At 37.0% G+C, this 5738-nt stretch overlaps 1 long non-coding RNA gene across 1 annotated transcript; it reads right to left on the minus strand.

Annotated features, from left to right (window-relative positions):
- Positions 1-3071: 3071 nt before the first annotated feature.
- On the minus strand, positions 3072-5411 carry LOC128089263 (uncharacterized). The gene is made up of 2 exons (XR_008210472.1): positions 5374-5411; positions 3072-3711 (listed from the first exon to the last, which is right to left on the minus strand). It is a non-coding gene; the product is annotated as an uncharacterized LOC128089263 (long non-coding RNA).
- Between the last annotated feature and the right edge of the window lie 327 nt (positions 5412-5738).

Below are 5738 nucleotides of genomic sequence, written 5' to 3' on the forward strand. Positions count from 1 at the left end.
AGTCTTCAGTGTGTTTGGTGAATCTTAAAATGCTCAACATGTACAAAATGGGAAATAACACGTTCCCCCTGAAGTAAAGGTAATAGGAAGGTATCTAGTTTAAGACACTTTTTTTTTTTTCTTTTGAAAATAAGATTACAAGTTCTCTGTAAAATAAATTATAAAATAACATAGGTACAAGATTAAGTCAGGCTTGGTCATTTGGGAGAGCTGAAGTCATATTAGTGGTGATTATAAATGTTTTATAAAATCTTCTGTGTAAATTACTCAAAGCAACTTGCTTTCCTACATGCTTACATTTAATATACTACTAGAGGTTTCCTCCCTGTCCTCATTTTTCTGAAATGGAGATTAAATTTATGGAATAACAGTACAAAAATGGGTTGGAATTTCTCATTAATGAATTGACACCAAGCAAGCTGTGTGTGCTAAAATTGAGTTTCACAGGATTATTATTACCTATTTTTCTCATACTCCTACTTTGCTTCTCAGCTCTTTTCTAACTGAAAAAACTCTCCTTGTGTGACTGCCAAGTCCATCAAGTGAGATTGTTGCACTATATCCCAAAAGAATGATGAGTTTACATCATGTATGTGACACCTTTGTACATATATACACATATCCCACAACTAACAGTTATATCTGTTTACTGTCATGAAAGAGTAGCAAAGGGAATTGCTTATTTTTAATTATTTACCAAAGCAGGAAACGATTATCAAATCTTTCTATTGTCAAACACACAAGTTTTTAATAGTGTCTAACAGAACACAGTACTTATTAAATTACACAGTAATAATATTTGTAGTACAATACAAAGAACTAGACTGTTCTGCTGGATAGTTCAGTAATGGCTGTAGAAAGTGGAGAGAAAATTTTTACCCATATATGAGATAATATGATAGATAATATATTTTTGGTAATGAACTCCAAGGAATTTTTCCTCGTTATGGGCAAGCAAAAAGTCAGTTTTATACACTGTTCAAAATACAGCCTCTTTGCTATCAGAATGCTCTGTATAGTTTCAGCTCAATTCTGAGGCTTAGAGGAATGTCAACAACAATGCTCTCAGACATTTTGCCAGAAGCTTTATATTTAAAGTCCTAGCGTACAGCGAGTCTGCTTAGTGGATGAAATTCAATGGGTTTCTGAAGTGAGGTGACACAACTACAAGAAAATACTTATTATGGGTCATGCAGGTTTTGACACTTCAGACAATATTGCTTTGCAGATATATGAAGGGAATCATTTTTGCAAATCTAGAGTGTGAAAACACCAAAGGGAGGCACTGTTTTTGATACTCTTGTTTTCAACTGACAAATTAAACTACGATGGTATGAAATAAGATTGACTGTGTTAACAAGAAGGCTACAGACTCACATCCTCCCTGAATGTCTTGATGACACGGAACAGTAATTCTAAGACAGATGGTTCCCTTAGGCAGAAGGCCCAGACACAAGCACCATGAGTATCTTGAAGTAACAGTGTGACTGCTGAAGCCCTCCTGACACTTTACTAAATGCTGCTGCTTTTCAAAACTATTAGTGTATGTATATACATACATATATATATTCAATATACTGTATATCTGTTTGTTTGTAGTCCTCAGGAACAAGAAACAGAGATTGCTCTGCATGTTTAATGCTACTGAGTACATGTCCAATAAATGTCTAGAAACTCATCAGCTGGTGGACATGGAAATATGATCTCTTTATCAGTTCAAATGCTTATTGATGACTTCTATGATGAAAAAAGCTAAATTTTTCTGAAATTTGCTTCCAAGTGTCATGGTCCCAAGTTGTGGAATTTGGTCGTTCAGGTTGACAGCTGGAGTTGGTGATCTTGACAGTCTTTTCCAACTAAATAACTATAATAGTCTATGTATCTTTAAATGAATAAAAAAATGTATATCTGAAAATATTCTTGTTAAACAGTGATTTTTTTCCTTCTTTCTTAAAAGAGCATCCCTGCATTTCAGTAATTTTGACAATTTGATGGGTTGATCTCTAAATTACAGTCACATGTTTCCCTCACTAATATGCTTCAGCAAGCATCCAAAGATGTCTGCTCTGGAACTATGAGATAGATCCAATTGCATGTCCTGGCAGGCCCCTGTTTCACTGCTGACACACTTGTAAGGATGCCAGTTAAGAGTAACTTTGAAGGCAGCTTTTGTCTTCAGAAACCTAAGTTAACTTCCTGTCAGCAGAAGTGACAGTATCAGCATTTTTTCCCCTCAGAAGTCATTGAACAACACATTTATTAAAACATTTTTAGACATGATCTGTCAAAGCAAGAGAAGAGCTTTGATGGAAATCTCTGTATTGTGTTAGTCGACTTAACAAACACTTCTCACCCATAAGTAGATCTCAGTAATTGAATGTAATCAACTCCTACAAGTTACTGCTATAATAAAAATAATTCTTCAATTTTGTCATCCCGTGAGTAATCCTATGCTAGCACAAGTTAGATGTCAGTTCTCATGGTTTAAATGTATGTTGTCTTTGATATTTTCTTTTCTTGATGAGAAAAAAATCTGCATTTATATTTTAGAGAAGAATCTAGCCAGAGGATATAAAACACTCCTTTCTCCATAGCTTATTCTTCCCCACATCAGTGCACTGACAAGTACAGTTATCAGCTAAATTGCTGAAATTATCTGGAAAGATTCCATAGCACTATAGATATTTGGAAATATATTCGTCACTGCTTTGTACTGAATAAAACAAGGTTGTACCAAATAAAGTAACACTATAAGTGAACAATACTAGTTTTCTCATACTTGCAGGCCATGCCATTTTGTGGTTTGTGTCTTCTTTATTCTTTACATTTGCAATGTCATCTTTCTATTGACTGAATTTTGTGATGGGAATATTTTATTTTCCCCAGATTTGAAATAACTCTGTCTTTTGCATTTCCATACTCATCATGTAATAAACTTCCTTTTGTTTTGTTTATTCTCTGTAGTTCTTGATGTGAAAAATGAATGTGGATTGTTGCAGCAGCATATGGTTCGAGATCCAAACTTGTCATGAAAGGGTGATAATTTTTTCTGCAATAAATTTTTTCATATATTCTTTGATCACTTGCAGATGCTATCAAGTTTCTATTTGAAATATTTTCTGGATTAATATCTGAAGTTACAAAGTAGAAGAAAAAATTTCGTATGTAAAAATAAAACAAAAAAATAATGCGTAAACTTGCTGAGTAGTGCAGTTGATTCAACAGAAGGAAAGGAAGACATTCAGAGGGAGCTGAACAGGCTCACGGTTTGGAATCTAGTGAGGTTTAATGAGGCCAAACGTAAGGTGTTTCACATCAGTTGGGAAAATCCCAGATGTTTGTACAGACTGAGAAAAGAACTCATTGGGAGTAGCCCTGACAAGAAGTATGTACAGGTTCTGGTAGGTGGAAAACAAGCCAGCAGTGTCCATTTGCAGCCCAGAAAGCCAACTGTATTCTGGGCTGCATCAAAAGAGAAGTGTTCAGAAGGGCAAGGGAAGTGATTTTCTCTCTGCACTACTTCCCATCTGCAGTACTGTGGCCAGGTCTTGGGCTTCCAACAGAAGAAAGATGTGGAGCTTTTGGAGCATGTCCAGAGGAGAGAAATGGAGATGATTATATGACTGGAGCACATCTGTCCTAGGAAGACAGGCCAAGGACTCTTGAAGAAGAGAAGGTTGAAGGGAGTCCTCATTGTGGCCTTCCAAGTACCTGTAGGAAAGCTTACAAACAGAAAGGAAAACATTTTATCTGGATAGATAGTGATAGAACTAGGGAAAATGTTTTTCTACTAACAGAGGGGAGATTCAATTTAGTTGTCAGGGGGAAATTTTTCACCGAGAGTGTGGTAAGGGTCTGGAACAGGTTGCCCAGAGAACTTGTAGGTGACCCATAGTTGGAGATGTTCAAGCACAGGCTGGATGAGACCCTGGGCAATCTGATCTAGTGTGTGATTTAGTGGGTGGCAAGCCTGCATGCAGCAGGGGGCTTAGAATTAAACAATCTTTGAGGTCCTTTCCAACCCAGGCCATTCTAACATTCTATTAATTATGCTAAAAAGAAATGCTAAGCAGAGTTTGATTTAGATGCTAAATTAAACATTCAATATTTAATGTTAATAAAAGCGTACTAGACAAAAAAAAAAAAAATAATCAAGAGACAAAGGAGAGAAAGCAAAAAATTTTGCAGCATTCAAAGAAGATGAGGAATAAATAAATGTCAAAATACAGTAAGGTACTTTCAGCTTAATGATAGCAGAAACACTTCAGAAATGTGACTTAATTTCCTATTTTTGCTTCTCTTTCCTGAAAGGGACCATTCTGCTGTTAGCTGACATCTTCCCATGGGTGCTCTGAAGAAGCTGCAATGTCATTTCTAAGAAAGCAATCTTCTCTGATTCGTGTTTTCACTCTGCAGGGATCTGGTGTACTTTCAGGAATCATGGAATAGAATCATGGAATGATTGGGTTAGAAAGGATCTTAAAGATCATCTGATTTCAACCCTCCTGTTAGAGCTCCATGCAGCATAACCTTGAGCATTTTCAGGGATGGGGCACTGTCAACAGCTTATGGGCTGGTCAGGCCTGGTTACATGACAAATGGGGCAGGGTGAGCCATGGACTCGCACCCTGGAAAAAGGGAAAGAGGAAAAGGGGAAATGAGCCTAAAAACAAAACAAAAAGATAAAAACAAAAGATATCAGCATGCAAGGTAACACAATAGAATGAAATATAACACAGTATAATTGGAATTGAAGACAATAAATAAAATGAGAGTGTCCAAAAACCAAAGGCCTTTCTCTAACTAAGCTGTGGCAATACAGCACCTGCAACAGACAAGTTGGAAGGTTGAAAAAGGGATGTCTCACTATCTGCAAGCATTTTTTTTTTTTTTTTTTTATCTTTTTCCCTGAGCAGAAAACAGTAACGGGATAGTGGACAGTTCTCTGGGAGATGTAGTTCTCTTCTGGGAAGGGTGTCTGAAACTATCCATGATCCACAGAACTGGAACATTGATTCTTTCAGTCACAGTGCACTACATGATCTTATAATGTGGAATACTGATAACAAAAAAAATCATAAAACCATGACAGGCATCCACAGCCTCTCTGGGCAACCTGTTTAGGTGACACACCATCCGTAAGGTAAAGAATTTATCTCTACCTAACCTAAATGTCTCTTATTTTAGATTAAAATCATTATCTCTTGCCCAGTCGCTACACTCACAGTTGAAGATTCTCTAGCTTTTCTGTAGGCCCTTATTAGGTACTGGAAAGCCATTTGTACAATCAATAGGTGTATAATCAATAAGTGTACAGAGATAAGACTAAGTAGGATTATCATGATGGAAAGAAAATAAATGAAAAATACTCACCAATGTTGTAAGCTCACAGTAAACTCCATGAGGAGCAACCTCCCAAAAGCAATCCTTCCTCAGTGGCAGTCATCACTTAAATGGGATCTTCTAGGCTCCACCCCTTCTGGTAGCACAGATGAATTGCCTTCACTTGTGCTCCTGCAGATGACTCATTGCTTGCCTCAAGTGGTCAGTCAGAGGTTCAGGCCGTGTTCAATAGTTATCATACATCACTACAGTGTCTCCCTGGGACCTTCTCCAAACTGAACAACATCAATTCTCTCCCCCACAGGGGATCAGGTTTTTGTTCTTCTTATGCTGTGTCCTTCTCTGCAGCATCGCTCTCAATTTACTTACTACCCAATCTTTATTAATGCTTGGAA

The sequence above is a fragment of the Tympanuchus pallidicinctus genome, unplaced genomic scaffold, assembly GCF_026119805.1.
Source record: "Tympanuchus pallidicinctus isolate F22 unplaced genomic scaffold, pur_lepc_1.0 scaffold4, whole genome shotgun sequence".
Classification (NCBI taxonomy): domain Eukaryota; kingdom Metazoa; phylum Chordata; class Aves; order Galliformes; family Phasianidae; genus Tympanuchus; species Tympanuchus pallidicinctus.